General features: G+C 40.5%; 1 long non-coding RNA gene across 2 annotated transcripts; it reads right to left on the minus strand.

Annotated features, from left to right (window-relative positions):
- Positions 1-9,786: 9,786 nt before the first annotated feature.
- Positions 9,787-15,507, minus strand: LOC146390710 (uncharacterized). 2 transcript variants are annotated; one of them, XR_014799854.1, is made up of 3 exons: positions 15,193-15,507; positions 14,118-14,196; positions 9,787-12,419 (listed from the first exon to the last, which is right to left on the minus strand). It is a non-coding gene; the product is annotated as an uncharacterized LOC146390710 (long non-coding RNA). The 2 variants fall into 2 exon arrangements; XR_014799853.1 differs by having other exon boundaries at positions 9,787-12,481.
- Positions 15,508-15,512: the final 5 nt, after the last annotated feature.

Genomic DNA, 15,512 nt, shown 5'->3' on the forward strand with positions numbered 1-15,512 from the left:
TACCTACAATCCCACCTCGTTCACGAGCGGTGGCTCGTGACTTCCAGGTTCTTCGCACAGATCTCATTTAAAGTGTTCAAATTAAAACGCATGTTTACATGAAGAATGATAGTGCAGTAAACAGTTTCCCTGGATAGTTTCCCCCTTGATAACAGATGGGTGGTTATAAATAAAGGAGTTTTTTTGTCTTAAATACCTCATTTATTTAGGGGAAAGGTGTCCCAAAAATAGGCAGCTCTAGAAAACACTAGAAGCCTAGAAGCACATTACATAATGCAACTGTTGCATTTAGTCATAAACTGATATGTTTGCAACATGCGGCGTTGTGACAGCATTGCTCTGTGTTCACGAATTAACCACACAAGCACTTTTTTTAAAAAAAACGTTATAGAAAAAATAATGTCACAGTGAGACTTTATCACATCATAAATGTAACAAATTCACAAAATTATTTTTTTAACATTGCTGCAACGGGACCTGTTTTATGTTACTTTAATGTCATTTGAAATACTAAGTACGATTACTGCCATGCTGCCCCAACCAAACTGTAAAGTAGACCTCAGCTAACTGGAGTTACTAGATCCATGATGCGTCCCTCCACGACGCATCATGGATCTAATCTGAATATGTGTCTAATACTGTGCAATACAGACCATCAACCACCTTCATCAGCTACAAGCTAAATGTCCATGTGATACATATACATAAAACACATCTGAAGAATCAGTCATTGAGGTGGACAGTTAGTGGATTTAACTTGGTAACCGGGCTTGCTAAAATGAGCTGATAGCTTAGCACCACTAGCTTTTGTCCAAACCTCTGGTTATTCCTGAGTCCAAGATAAAAAATAAATAAACTGATATTGTCCAGAAACCAGTAACTGATATTATCGTGGCTAGTTCCATCTTTTATATACAGTCTGTGGTCATTCTGTACATTGACATTAAAATTACTCAAAGCCAAACCAAATCTAAAAATAATACAAACAAAAACAATAGTAAAACATACTAAAAGCGTACTGTGACTAAGTCTATTAATATCCATAATTAATTTAAAAAATCAGGTTGTTATCTCAAAATGTTGATTTAGGTAGTTCAAAAAATATTGATTTACAAGCCGAACCTACAGGGGGGAAAAAAAACCTTTAAAATAAATTAAAATTTAGAGTTATTATTGAGAATATAACTGTGAATTAAAAAAAAATAACTAAAAGGAAGAGAAAACGACTTGAAATGTTGACTGATTAAGTTAAAACTGAAAGAAAATGATTTGTAACTAATAAGTCGAAAAATAAATGGAACTTGAGATCTGCGATAACAACTCTTGTTTCTTTGTTTGTTTGTTTTGTTCGGCGAATGCAAGCCTCCATAAAAAAGGAGTTTAGTGACTTTTTTTTTGTCTTGCTCATCAATGAAGGCTCGCTGAAGAGTTGCTATATTCCCCACAGTTCCTGAACGCCTCCGAAACCTATTGGCCAGGAACCAAAGGAGTGTGTGAAACCTTTAAGGTATCACGCTTTAAATTGTAGCGGAATGTGTGCGAGAAAAACACGAAGCGTGACGTGTTTCTGCACTTTGGAGGCTTTTCTGCTGCACAGCAACAACAAACTGTCCCGGCGTGTCTCTGTTAAAACACTATTATGCAAATTTAATCCAAATTTAAGGTGGTATTAAGTGATTCCTCAGACGCCGTGTCCTTGTTTGACTCCACACTATACGGAACACGGTGTACTGAAAGATCAGTGGGAACCGCGCTTGCTGCACAGCGCACCGCCCGGTGGGTATCGCACCGGATCTGAGAGCTGAATAAATCAAATATCCGGAGGCAGCTGACAGCGTTTCTCACGGAGCAGCTCGGAGGATGCAATCAGATGCAATGCTGCTGTTTTCTCTAAGCTTCAAGTGATTCACGTTCATTACAGCTGCTTGCATGTAAGCAGCCTGTCACAATGCAATAATCCCGGGCTGAGGAGAGTGCATAAGGACGGGAGATGTGAGACGTGCAGAGGGGCTCTGTTTCTTTTGAGCTTCACAGAACCAGTAGTGCTTTGCAGTATTTGTCACTCAGGTGGGGAATACTGCAAACTGACCCCAGCAGCAGCAGCAGAGGGTGAATACATGGGAACAGTGGTGGGTTTCACCTCAACTTGCTTCCCTTCTCCTCTCATGCCCATTACAGATGTGTGTGTATGAGAGAAAGAGAGAGAGAAAGAAACCCTCCAAGCTGTTGATGACTCCTGTCCACACAGAGACAGCCAGAGGAATTGAATGTGAAACCGAAGCTGAAACTGTTCCACGTACGAGTAGCTGTCAGTCTGACTTTGCTCATCTGGGTGGGAAAAATGTGCATGCTGAGGAGGAAATCAGATATGAAGCCACTGTAAATGGAAGTGGTTAGAGCTGCGTGCACACACCCCTTCCAAATATGGTTCAGTTCACAGGTTCACATGGCCTGTGTCAGACAGCAGAAGGGAGCCGGGGAAAAACAGCCTGTCTCGTGTGGCCTAACAGCTGAGAAACAGGACAGGATCGGCTTTTTGTGATTTTTAATAGATGGTTTGTTTTTTATGCTCTTGCAGCAGTTGCAGTGCTGAGCGATAAAAAAAATGATCAGATAATGTACAGAAGAGGGAAAAAAATGAAGGATTGATGTGCAGCAGCGCAGAGACTGGCAGCAGACATTTTCACCGATGCCTAGGAAGAGTGCAAATGTGCAGATTCTCCACCTGATGTGCATGTAATTGAAAGCAGCACCTGGGGGGGTTCTGAGGTGAAGCCGGGGTGAACTGTGCAAACCGCAAAATCGAACCCACGCTCTCTCTTTGAGAGACAGCTGCCGATTCGCCGTGCCGCCCTCGTACCCCGGTCTCACATCTCCCTCCTGACTCGGAGTGCAGCGTTGCCATCTGCAGGCAGAAGGCCTGAACTCCCTATTTCCATGGCAACTGCATGTGTGGATGCAGGGTGTCCCCCTGTAGCCCCTGGCAACAAGCTCTCAACCCGCTATCAGCAGCTGTCAATCAGGGGACGAGCCAATGCTTTGCCCCAAGGCCAACGTGCTCGGAGAGATGGGAGTAAATCCATTACGGGGCAGCAGGGAGGGGATCGCCCTGTCAGAGACAAAGACGGACAGCAGAGCACCCCGAGGTGCTCGCGCTTCATGTGCGATGTGTAAATGGGCTACGGCGTGTCAGGTGGCATGGTTTTCAGTGTGATTACCATGCCTGGGATCGATGGCGTGCCTCGGCATCAGGCGGGGTGTGATGCATAACAGTTCTTAGGTGACTTGACCTTTACGCTTCAGTAACTAAGGCATGTGCACGAGCAAATAGCTTCCTCCAAGGTAGATGATGAGACCAGACAGACAAGACGAGGTACCTCGCAGCACTGAAAGCATTTTAAATGCATGATTTTTGTAATTTTTTATTATAAAATACAGATTTTTTCTTAAATGAATACAAACTCTTACAAGAACATAAAAGGTTGCAAAATGCAAAAAGTGCAGATCATTACTGTAAAAGCGATGATGGTTATTTCAGTTATTTTAAGGTCATGCATGAAATGAAGATGAGCTGCTGTGATGACGCTTGAACGGAGCAACTCAAAGAAGAAGAAAAGAAGATGATGATGATTGTTGTGTGGTGGTCTCTGGTGCTTTGTGAGGAAGAAGGTTCGGGCAGGAGTGGAGCCGTCATGTCCCAGGACCTCTGTAGCGACTGACGCATCCAATCAGAGTTCAGCTTTAGGCTGGCTGTTAAATTCTTGGGTCCTGAAAAGAACCACGAGGGAAAAAAATCCCAATCCAAATAGATATTTATTCACTAACAGGCAGTGGTCCCTTTGAGGTTTCCCACTGACATGTGCACATTACTATATTTGGGGTGGGTCGAACTCAGAGGTAGAGCAGTTCATCTATTAATCGAACCGTTTGAAGTTCAATCCCTGCATGCCAAAGTATCCTTGGGCAAGATATTGAACCCCAAGTGGTTCTCTGATGTGTTCATTGGATTGTGACTGTTATACAGAAAGTGATTAAGCTTTGAGCAAAGTGCTTGTTTGAATGTACAAAGCTCTTTGAGTGTTCGAGTAGAAAAGTGGCATATAAGGCTCTCACTGGATGAAATCGTCTGCAAAGAAAGTGCTGCACCGAAAACCTCTTACCGATTTCTTTGGTTGCCCGTAGTTTGCCACGTTTGTTTGCAAAAGCTCGCTAACTGCTACCTGAGCGGTAATAAAACTGTGACGCAACCTGGAAAATGGAGAAACTTCACCTTCAAAGTAAAATTTATGCCTTCGCGCCGCTGCCAACCTGTTTCAAAGGGTGCTAGTGTCTAGGTCTGTGTGGCTCGATCCTTATTCACTATTTCCTGCAATGCCACCATAATTGTCACACGTCCAAAGTGGCGGACAAGTTAACATCACGTGGTTAGTGGTCACTTTACTCCAAACCCTGAATACAGCAATGCAGGTGTTGTTTGAGGTAGGTTAGCTGATTAGACCAGACCTGCACAGGTTGGGAACAAGTATGGTTAACAGGTGAGATTACGAAGACAATTACAAAGGATGGAAAACAGTTGGTCATGTCTTAATTATACCCTAACAGAGCATTTCTGTCTCCATATGTTTTCCTTTTCACTCCTTCAAACCAAAATAAGCAGCTGGTTGCCCCTCGCCAATAAGTGTGGTTCTGCTGAATATCTCTTCCTGTTAAAATGGAGTTCTTCCTTCCCACGGTTTCTAAGTGCATCTTCGGCCATGTCCACGCTAATACATTTTTGTTTGAAAACGCATCTTTTTCTCTCCGTTTTGGCCTTCTGTCCACATTGAGACAGTGTTTTTGGTCAAGATAATGCTCTCCAAAGTGGATAAATTTGAAAATGCCGCTTTCAAATAGTACAGAAGCCTGCCCATAATTTTTCACTGCAAGGAATTCTGACAAAGCTGATAATTTTACTTAGTTCAATAAAGGCAAGAAATTGGTTTCAGGTTACAGAGGTGATGACCTGGGTTCTGTTTCATAGTAGTAAACTGCTTATGAGGAAAAAACACTAAAATAAACATGCAGTGGCATCCAAACAGCAGACAGTTGCTTCCTGTGAGGTTTATATTCTGCTCAGCATCATTCTTTTGCCATGATGGAGCTCTCTGACCTCCTAAAGAGCAGTTTTTATACCAGAAACTACAAACACGGCTGCAACTCAGGGGTCTCTAAGACTCCCCGGGTCTGTGCTCAGCACGCCCGTTTGTTAATCCATCCCTAATTATAATGTACGCACTCAACTTTGGCTCCAAGGGCTACATCTCCTTCTTGTGGTTTCTCTGTAATCATCATTTTCTTTTTCCCCTCTGGATTTTTTTTCTCCACCCGCAATCATTTTCCCTACAATGGGCTGCTATAATAAATGATAATCAATTTTGCATTTTCTAGTAGGGCATAAGCCTTCCATCTGTTCCCTTGTCACGATTCACTGTGGGCAGGGTGGGTATCAAATCAATCACACTTTGTTTATGTTGCACCTTTTTTTCAGATTTAGAAGCCCTCCGGTGACCAAAAAATGTGATTGCACGTCTACGAGTTAATAGTGTGTGAGTATTAGATAATGAAGTTGTGGCCATGAGTTAGTAAGGTGTGAGAATTTTAGTTTAAAATATCAAATCTCTGTCTGTCTGTTTGCCTGCAAACTCCTACACAGACAGGAACCAAACCTGGCACACACAGGGACTGACAGGGACTAGAAAGAGAGAGCATATTTCTCCTGTTTTGGCTTTCCTTCATTGGCTTCCTGTTAAATCCAGAATTGAATTCAAAATCCTGCTCCTCACATACAAGGTCTTAAATAATCAGGCCCCATCTTATCTTAATGACCTTGTAGTACCATATCACCCTATTAGAGCACTTCGCTCTCGCTCTGCAGGCCTACTTGTTGTTCCTAGAGTATTTAAAAGCAGAATGGGAGGCAGAGCCTTCAGTTTTCAGGCCCCTCTTCTGTGGAACCAGCTTCCAGTTTGGATTCGGGAGACAGACACTATCTCTACTTTTAAGATTAGGCTTAAAACTTCCTTTTTGCTAAAGCATATGTGACCCTGAATCCTCCCTTAGTTATGCTGCAGTAGATGTAGGCTGCCGGGGGATTCCCATGATGCATTGAGTTTTTCCTTTCCAGTCACCTTTCTCACTCACTATGTGTTAATAGACCTCTCTGCATTTAATCATACTGTTATTAACCTCTGTCTCTCTTCCATAGCATGTCTTTATCCTGTCTTCCTTCTCTCACCCCAACCAGTTGCATCAGATGGCCCCGCCCCTCCCTGAGCCTGGTTCTACCGGAGGTTTCTTCCTGTTAAAAGGGAGTTTTTCCTTCCCACTGTCGCCAAAGTGCTTGCTCTTAGGGGGTCATATGATTGTTGGGTTATTCTCTGTATCTATTATTGTACGATCTACTGTACAATATGAAGCGCCTTGAGGCGACTGTTGTTGTGATTTGGCGCTATATAAATAAAATTGAATTGAATTGTTACACAGGTACACCTTACGTCCCTGAAGATTATTATTCACGTCATGCATTATGATGTTATCGTATTTTTCAACAACCACCTAGCAACTGGCTAAAAAGACCACTTTTTATCATTTATGCATCTGTAAGTCCTTATAAAAGCACCACATGATTTTAATTCCCTGCCACGGTTTCCACATGAAACGAAGCATTCTGAAGTTTAGACACTCAGCTATAATTGGAGGGGTTGAACAAACACATATCATTAACCTTTGAGTAATTACAGCCACAGTGCTCCTTTTTCAGATGGAAGGAAATGAATTAGCATAATCATAAATTAGCTGTTTATTTTTAATACTCTGTTGAGAATTCTTTGCAGGCAGCGACTGAGACGTCACCAGAGAAAGGCTTTCGTGTTTTGTGATGCTTTGCCGAGCCTCGGCGGTTTCCCTCTTCAGCTGTTTGTTTTGTTTATGGATCATTCTGCCGTAGTTTCATCATGAGCGAAATGCAGCTCCATTCGCTCCAATATTCCACTTCTTTGCTTTGAGTCGCAATATGTTCGGGGTCATTGTCCATCTTTGCTGCGAAGCGCGGTTCAGTCAATTTTCCTGCTGTGTAGCTCATATTTCATTAGTGTGCAGCCTGTCAGTCACGTCTAGCTTGCATTGAGGAGAACAGTCTGAGCTATAAATGTTGAAAACTAAAAGCTGTCAACACAAACCCTCAAAACTGTCCTTCATTCGCTCCACAGCTTTCAGATAATGTTCTTCATTGAACACGTTCATATGTGTAAGACGCTGTGGATTTGTGCGTGCGTGCTTAATTCTAAAATGTAAAATGATGCCGCCTGGTTGAAATTCTCTCAGATAACTTATTCATTACCACAGCTTTTACTAGATACGAAGCTGATGAATTATGAGACTGATCAAATTTAATTGGATCCATTAAGATGCAAACTCAATAGCCTCCATCTTGCACAGACGTGGGTCCATTATTCAGGTGGGCTGCAAGGTGATTCGTCGTTCATGGAAAATGTTGTTTTGCTGTTTATTCAAGAGTAGACTCAGACGAGGCTGAGATTCAGGTGGAGCGGTGGAAAGAGTTTAGAGGACTTACCTTAAATAAATTGAAATGAAGCTTATGTTCAACAAGGAAGATCTGTATTTACTCTAGAATTAGAATCAAAAGCCTTTAATTTCATTACATGTGAACCTAACTGGCCATCTGTGAACAAGTAATTCCTACCTGTTAATTCATAAATGAGCACTTTGCTCATTGCAATGAGCAATGATCACCTTTTTTTGGAAAGCTGAGCTCAGTTTCACAAACCACACACAGGCCTGATTACTGGTGAAGCTGCTTGAAATAGGTTAAAAAGATCTCACAAATCAACACTTTAGATCACGCCATGATCTGAAGAAACAGCTGAAAAACAAAGTCATTGACATCCATCAGTCTGGAAAGATTTAAAAAGGGATTTCTAAGGTAAAAGACCCCAGAACAGCATGTAGAGACCTGCAGGCCTCACTTGCCTAAGTTAAGGTCAGAGTTCATGATTCAACAATAAGAAAGAGACTGGACGAAAACCACTGCTGATCAAGAAGAACACAAAGGCTCATCTCACATTTACCAAATAACATCTTGGTGATCCCCAAAAGTTTTGGGAAAATATTCTGTGGACTGACGAGATATAGAGCTGATTTTTTTTTTTTTTAGAAGGATTAAGTCCTGTTGCATTTGGTGTAAAAATCACATAATTTCAAAAAAAGACTATCACACCATCAGTCAGACGTGGTGGTGATAGCGTAGTGGTCGCAGGCTGCTCTGCTGCTTCAGGACAACTTGCTGCACTTGATGGAATCGTTAATTTTGCTATCCCATCAGTAAATCCTGAAGGATTATCAGTCTGAAGTCTGAAGCTCAAAGAAATGATCTGAAACACACCAGTGAGTCCACCTCTGAATGACTCAAAGACAGAAACAAAAAAACAAAATGAAGGTTTTGGAGTGACCCGGTCAAAGTGTGGACTTAAATCTGATGCTTTGGCATGACCTTAAACCGAGTTTAACCAGGGTTGTTCTTGCTGAGCTGTCTCAGGAAGTGAAGTCGCTAACCGTAACACCCATGCAGCAACTTGCGGTGCTGTGGATGTCAGACCTTATGGTCCATTACTCATGTGGATCATTTGACCCATGCATGAGTAAGCAGCTCGGCTTTTTAAATTGTTTCATTTTCAGCCACATATTAGTCACTTGAGCTCACTAATTTGTATCAAGTTGTACCAGTGGGAGTTAATTAGGCCAGGGGCTGTTACAATGAGTGTGTTAGCACTAAGCTAGCAGCTCTGGTTTGGGGTCTTTGATCCTGATAGATACTGAATCCATGTCTTGTGTTTTACACATTGTTCGGTTACATTCAGTACGCTTAATCTGTGTCCTCTCAGTTTGAGACCATGAGTTAATAATGAACACATGAATTATTAAACATGCTATAATAAATATTCACATTGATCAAATGATGTGAGTAACGTCAAAAGTGTGTCGGGTTGTAACAAACTTACGTAGATCAAACACATAGGGCTGGGTGAACAGAGATCCATCTTTTTATCCGTCGTCTCCAATACCACATATTGAGACAATGTCCTACATTTTGATTGGCTCTGCACTGCAGGACATGCACTTCTCTAAAATCTGTAATATATGAAGCGAAGACTTTTTATTACAGAAAAATGAAGGTTACTGAAGCCCAAAGGCTGTTACTAGGCAGAACAGCAGCTGAAACAACAGTGAACAAAAGCAGTCCCCCAACGGACAATGACTTTGGTGTTTTATGATGTTTTTATTACAATATGATGATTGTATGATGTCATTTAAAACAAAAGAAGAAAATGTTATGTACTGCCCTCTCCATGGCTTTTCATATGACAGATTACTTGATATGGTTTCTTCAAATTTGGGCACTAAAAATGAAAGTCAAAATCAAATGTTTAGCCAGCCAAAGTATTGATGTCTACCAAGGTGTAGCATATTGTTGTGAAGTTAGAAGATCCATCCATTAAAAAAACATGAGTAATATAAGGTTTTTTCTGATTTTCACATTTATTGTGACCTTGATCCGATTGCATGCTAGACTGTTAATAAACAGAACTGATTAAATACTCCTCCTCCTCAGAGGAATTAACAGATAATATAGACGATAAGAACAAACTTCAGCTTCCCTTTATTCACGTTATATTTACTTTTAGACTGTGATCTGGTCACCCTACACAGGACCCAATCACACAAGGCAAGTTTGAAGAAGAAAAGGAGATTTATTTGTGTCATTCAGCTGAGCAGAAATGCCAAGAACAGAGAAATCAACAGGTTGTACTTTCACAAAAACTTCAACCGCTAATTTCTTTTCCCATAAAGAGTGTAAATGGTCAAAATAACCATGTGGGTAAAATATACGGAGAAAAAAATAATAGAAAATGTCTGTGTTTTAAAACAAAACACTGTAGTATGTTTTTATGGATTTTTTTTTTTTTTTACATAATACTGAACCAGGAACAAAACACAAACTAACTTGACAGCTGAAAATGGGGACAGCATTATAAATCATCATTATAAATCCACAAAATACTAAATGGCTAATTGTTTACACACAAAACCCACTTGTGAAGGAGAAAGGCAGGAAGTAACAAAAGAAAACATTTAAAAATGGTTTCAAAATAAAACAGCCAAATTACACTGTTTCAAAAATAGTAATGTCAAAGTATCTTAGTGTGTATTTTACAGTTTTGTACTGTCTTTCTAGAATATAATTAAATTTACATAAGTAGACTGTGATTTTACATGTCAAAGGTAAAATAACATAACATCACTGTAAATATAGTAAAACACAATTTACTTGTTTTTTAAATATATTTTTTTGTACATATGCATATTTAGATTGTAAAAATACATTCAGAAATGTATCATAATTTCACAAATATTTGTCTGTTATGTGAGAGAATGATCTGTTAAATTCAAATGTAATACTATGGAAAAATATATAAAATGATCGAAAATTTATGAGAATAATCAATAATTGAAGGAGTACTTGAATTATAATTTTGCTGAAAATTTCATGTCATCTAGGTCTGATTCAATAATTCAGAGGTAACAAGTGAAAATATAATTAACAGGAATAAAAACATATAAAACATTGCACGGCCACGCTGTGCTAATTATATATTTTTAAAAATAAATGTAGAGGTAGGAATTGCAATTAATATAAATGTCAAAGTATTCACAACATTCCTGAACAGAAATAGGCCTCTGCACCTGGGGTGAGGGTGTGGCCATGAAAACAATGTGACATGCCATTGGATGTTGGGACACATAATAACATGACACTAAGCATCGGCCAATGAATGTGAACTAACAACCACAAGGTCGCGGGTGTGGCTGCACTGTAGGAAAAAATCCTAATATAAAAGTATTTTACTGTGCATTTTACAGTTTAGTTCTGTTCTTCTAGAATATCATTAAAGTTACATAAATAGACTGTGATTCCACAGTTCAAATGTAAATTAATGTTAAATCACTGTAATGTAATAAAACATAATTTTCATGATTATTAAATGTATCTGTCTGTACATATGCATATTTAGATTGTTAAAATACATTCACAAATGTATCGTGATTTCACAAATATCTGTCCGTTATTTGAAAGATCGAACTGTTGAATTCAAATGTAATGCTATGGAAAAGTATATAACATGATTCCTATAAGCTTGAGTTACATCACAGTCTTATTATCATTGCTATTTGGGGCGATCGTGGCTCAAGAGTTGGCAGTTCGCCTTGTGATCAGGAGGTTGCCGGTCCGAGCCCCGGCTCGGACACTCTCGGTATTGTGTCCGTGGTCAAGACTCTTCACCTACCGCCTACTGGTGATGGCCAGAGGGGCCGATGGTGCGATATGGCAGCCTCACCTCTGTCAGTCTGTCCGAGGGCATGCAATCCATTATTATTTAAACCAACTGTTAACTGTATATTTCTGTACATTTACGTATTATGATTCATATTGCCACATTCATTGACCTTGTTTATAGGTAATTTCATTGTTTGATCACGTTAAAATGTTCCTAATTTGATGTCTAAACGCACTTGGAAAAGGCAGAATCCCATGTAAAATTAGCGCAACAAACTCTATTTTCATTACTGAAAATAACTGTATTTTCATGAGAAAGTTTTTTTCTGTTATTTTACGGTAGTATTTTGGCGCCCCAGCTGCCGGACTATTACCATTTTTTTTAAGACATTTTTTTTTTTAACAGTGTACAAAGAAAACCCTAAAGCAAACACACAAAGTATTTTATCATCTTATTAGCTGAACGTTTTCTTGAATTTCTGCCACCCAGCTTTACAGTTGTGTCTCATGTTCACTGCTCAATAGCTTTTTAGCGATTTGTCAGGCATACTGTACAACAGATGTTTGCCAGATATCAGGTAAGCAGGGTGTAGAGGTAAGAGCAAAAGAGCTACTTTTCTCCTACTTACTTATTTTCCAGCATCGACACTGTCACCAAGTGCTCTGGAACTGAAAAAATAAGTATATGGGAGCACAAATGACACCTACTTCCCTTTGCAAAATGTATGACAAGTCTGATAGGCCGTGTCTTTTACCTGTAAATGTCCTGTGTGACTTGGTATCAGCCCAACTCAATCAGACAGGGGCCGATGACTTCACACCATCCCTGCCAGGGATTCTGATTCAACGCCGACTGCGATGGGCTGGCAGCAGCCGATGCAGACGTATCTGAGGATCCAGAGATAGACGCCGCCGAACACGACGACGGTCAGGCCCAGCAGCAGGAAGCTGATGTAGGATTGGGGACTGACGCTGAACAGCACAGGAGGGTGGGGGGTGTTGATGGAGTCATCACTGATTTTCTGGGCTGGATAAACCCGCAGGAGAGATGAGAAAATAGAGAGAAACTAGTCACGGAAAAGATGATTTCTGTGGAGTGAAACAAGGAACAGTGTCTCACAATGATGTCAAAACAATGATGTCAACAGGACTGAGAGTCCACAGTAGGGCTGGTAATCTGAAAGACAACCAATCACCAATTAACCTACCCAACTTACTGCATGTCTCTGGCACTGTGGGAGGAAACCACAGCACCCAGAGAGAACAAACTGCAAACAAACTCCACACAGAGTGGAACCCAGGGCCTTCTTGCTGTGAGCCAACAGTGGTAACTTCCCATGATTTTGCACTATACAAATAAAATTAAACTGAATGGGTCAGATGCTGATAGCCAGACTGATAAACCACGAGTTAGCTTAGAGTTGATAACCAGCTTTGTGTGACCGCTCATCCTTATTCCAGATGTTAGGCTAAGTGAGTCCTGATAACGGAAAGGTAACCTGGGTGTGTTGAAGTCATTTTGTGGGTCCTGAAAACGATGCCATGTGATCATGAAAGCTAATAAAATCATCCTGAGTGGAACACAAATGCTTTCATCAAAGCTCACGGCCACCTATAGAGACCAGCCATTGTAGCACTGACTGTCAGAGCTTCAGGAAGCAGTCGACACATCGTTTAAAAATTTTCACCAATTTATCTTGTGTGAACTTTGATATTCAGGGGAAAACACACCTGGTGACAGAACATTATTACAGTGAATCCTGAAAAGACTATGAGTATTCATTCACCATTTCCTCTATATATAAAAAAAGAAACTGTCAGCCTCCTAATGCTGTTGAAGGCACTGGGTATTTAGAGGGATTTCATCCCTGTGGACCGTTATTTTAGAACCACTACGATCTCTCAAACCACACTGCTGCAGCATTTTACCGAGGTGTTGCAAGAAAGATGGCGAGGAGGAGGAAACAGAACAAAGGAAAACAGTGATGAGGGAAGAAAAATAGATTGTTTTTGTTGTTGTTGTTTTTTAATGCAGCAGTCTTGATATATGCTTCTGTCTAATCAAGACTAATTAAAATTCCTGGTGTTCTAGCACGGAGGAACTCGATCACTGCACCTCAAGGGTAATTGAAGACGACAGGGTGCAGAGGGTTGGATTTTCCCCGACAGGTACTCTCCAGAAATTCAGCCTCCTTTAATTTGAAATTGAATCTATTTAGCTGGACGTCACAATTTAAAGGTTAAACCTGAAAACACCAAAACATTTGATGGATTTTTGCAATTTATACATGTACATATATATAAATCATATATAGAGCTCAACATAACTATTAATTCTTGATTAGGAGTAGAAAAGTAATTGTAATGTGATAAGAAGCATTTTGTATTTGATTCCTTAGAATGTCGTTTAAATTTTACTTAATTTTTATGGAGTTCTGTATCTTTTTTTGTTGTAGGAACTACTCGCAGTCGGTCCCACTCTAGCTCTTTATCAGAAAGTAATCTGCTGGGCAAATCTTACTCACCAAGCCTTGTGGATTTTTGTGTCACAAGGAGAATTAATGCACTTTTTGCTCAAAGGCTTTTCACTCATGTGGCACCTGCAAAGTGTTGTTAAGCATATGAGCCTCTCAAAAGCACACACGCAGGAATAAAAACTATTCAGAGCTCGTGATTATCAGCAGGGCTTTCAGATCACCTGATGAGCAACAAACTGCTCACTCACCTCTGCTGAAGTGTGTGATTAGCAGCAGACTAAAGAAGCTCCTAACGCCAGCGTTCATTTCGACAGTGGAGCAGATTTACTGTGAAGACAAGAAACACTTGGCATTTTTGCATCCACACATCTAAATGTGGTCTTAGAGGAGCTCACGCAGCAGGAATCGCAACAGAGGTGGACTTCAAAGCCATAGGAAATGAAATTCATACTGTAAGCACACATTTTCCTGCACATTGAGTTTAGCTGAACACAGAAAAACTGACATACAGTGTAATCTAAACATAGAGCAGTGACACAGGGAAGAGATTCAACACAGATGTACTTTCGATTGGATTTTTGGAGCAGACAGGTGGCTTATTTAGAATTCATAAGAAGCTTTTACATGAGAAAAGCAGAGTTATGAATAAATTTAAGCAAACAAGGAAAACATCTTGCTTACTTTTCATGTGGAAGGGAAACAGCTGCATCAGGGATGTGATTAGAACTAAAAGCCAGAAATGTGCCAATGAGGGGGAGGAAATACATTTTTTAAGGGAAGAAAAAGCAAGACTTTCCTACCTTTTGTTCCAAATATTTTACATAACAGAGAACACTCCATATGCAGGGCTACAAATGGACTAAAGATGCCAAAAGCCTGTGTGACAGGGGCTTATAGCAGAATGGGGTCATGAGCCCTCGGACCCTTTCTTGTGACTTCTTTCATTCAGTTTCTAACACATCAGATTCATTTAGATCCTAACTATAAACCTGTAAAGTTTGTGTCTGTGTCTTGGCTCAGTTTTAACACAGTTGTGTTGACAAAATCTTCCCACAAAGAGCCCAGCCATGCAAACACCTGCCGAAGAACTCACAGCAGCTGTCTGCAGGGGCGCTCTGTGCCACAATGACTCACACACAGAAACAATAATCTCGCTTGTAGACAATAATGCATTCCTGCTCTGCAAGGACTGAAGGAAAAACAACTTCGATTCAGCCAAGGAGATTTTCCCGCCCCCACACACTCAGGCAAATAAGCCGATACCTCTGTTACTGATGCGGCGCAGAGATCTGAGGAGACCCCTGCCTCGCCTCCTTCACTCACCGTTGATGTTTCCTTGCTTCTTCCTTGCTTCTTCCTTGCACCAGTTCTGGATGGTTTTGCTTTGCAGCAGAGTGAGAATGTGAATCAATAACAGTGACAAAGCAGCAAGAGAGCAACAGCAAGTGAGAGGAGAGGACATAGATCCAAATATTGGGGCAATTATCGAGAAAGGAACAGATTTCCCTCCTACGCCGGCAGGAGGTGGGGACTGCGAGAACAGACAGTCCTGGAGAATGAACAAAAAATTATAGCAAAAATGGAAATTATTCTGTACAAACAACACAATAAAATAACAGAAAAAATAGAACAGCTTGCTGCCC

The sequence above is a fragment of the Perissodus microlepis genome, chromosome 3, assembly GCF_051167445.1.
Source record: "Perissodus microlepis isolate ML-2025 ecotype Zambia chromosome 3, ASM5116744v1, whole genome shotgun sequence".
Classification (NCBI taxonomy): Eukaryota; Metazoa; Chordata; class Actinopteri; order Cichliformes; family Cichlidae; genus Perissodus; species Perissodus microlepis.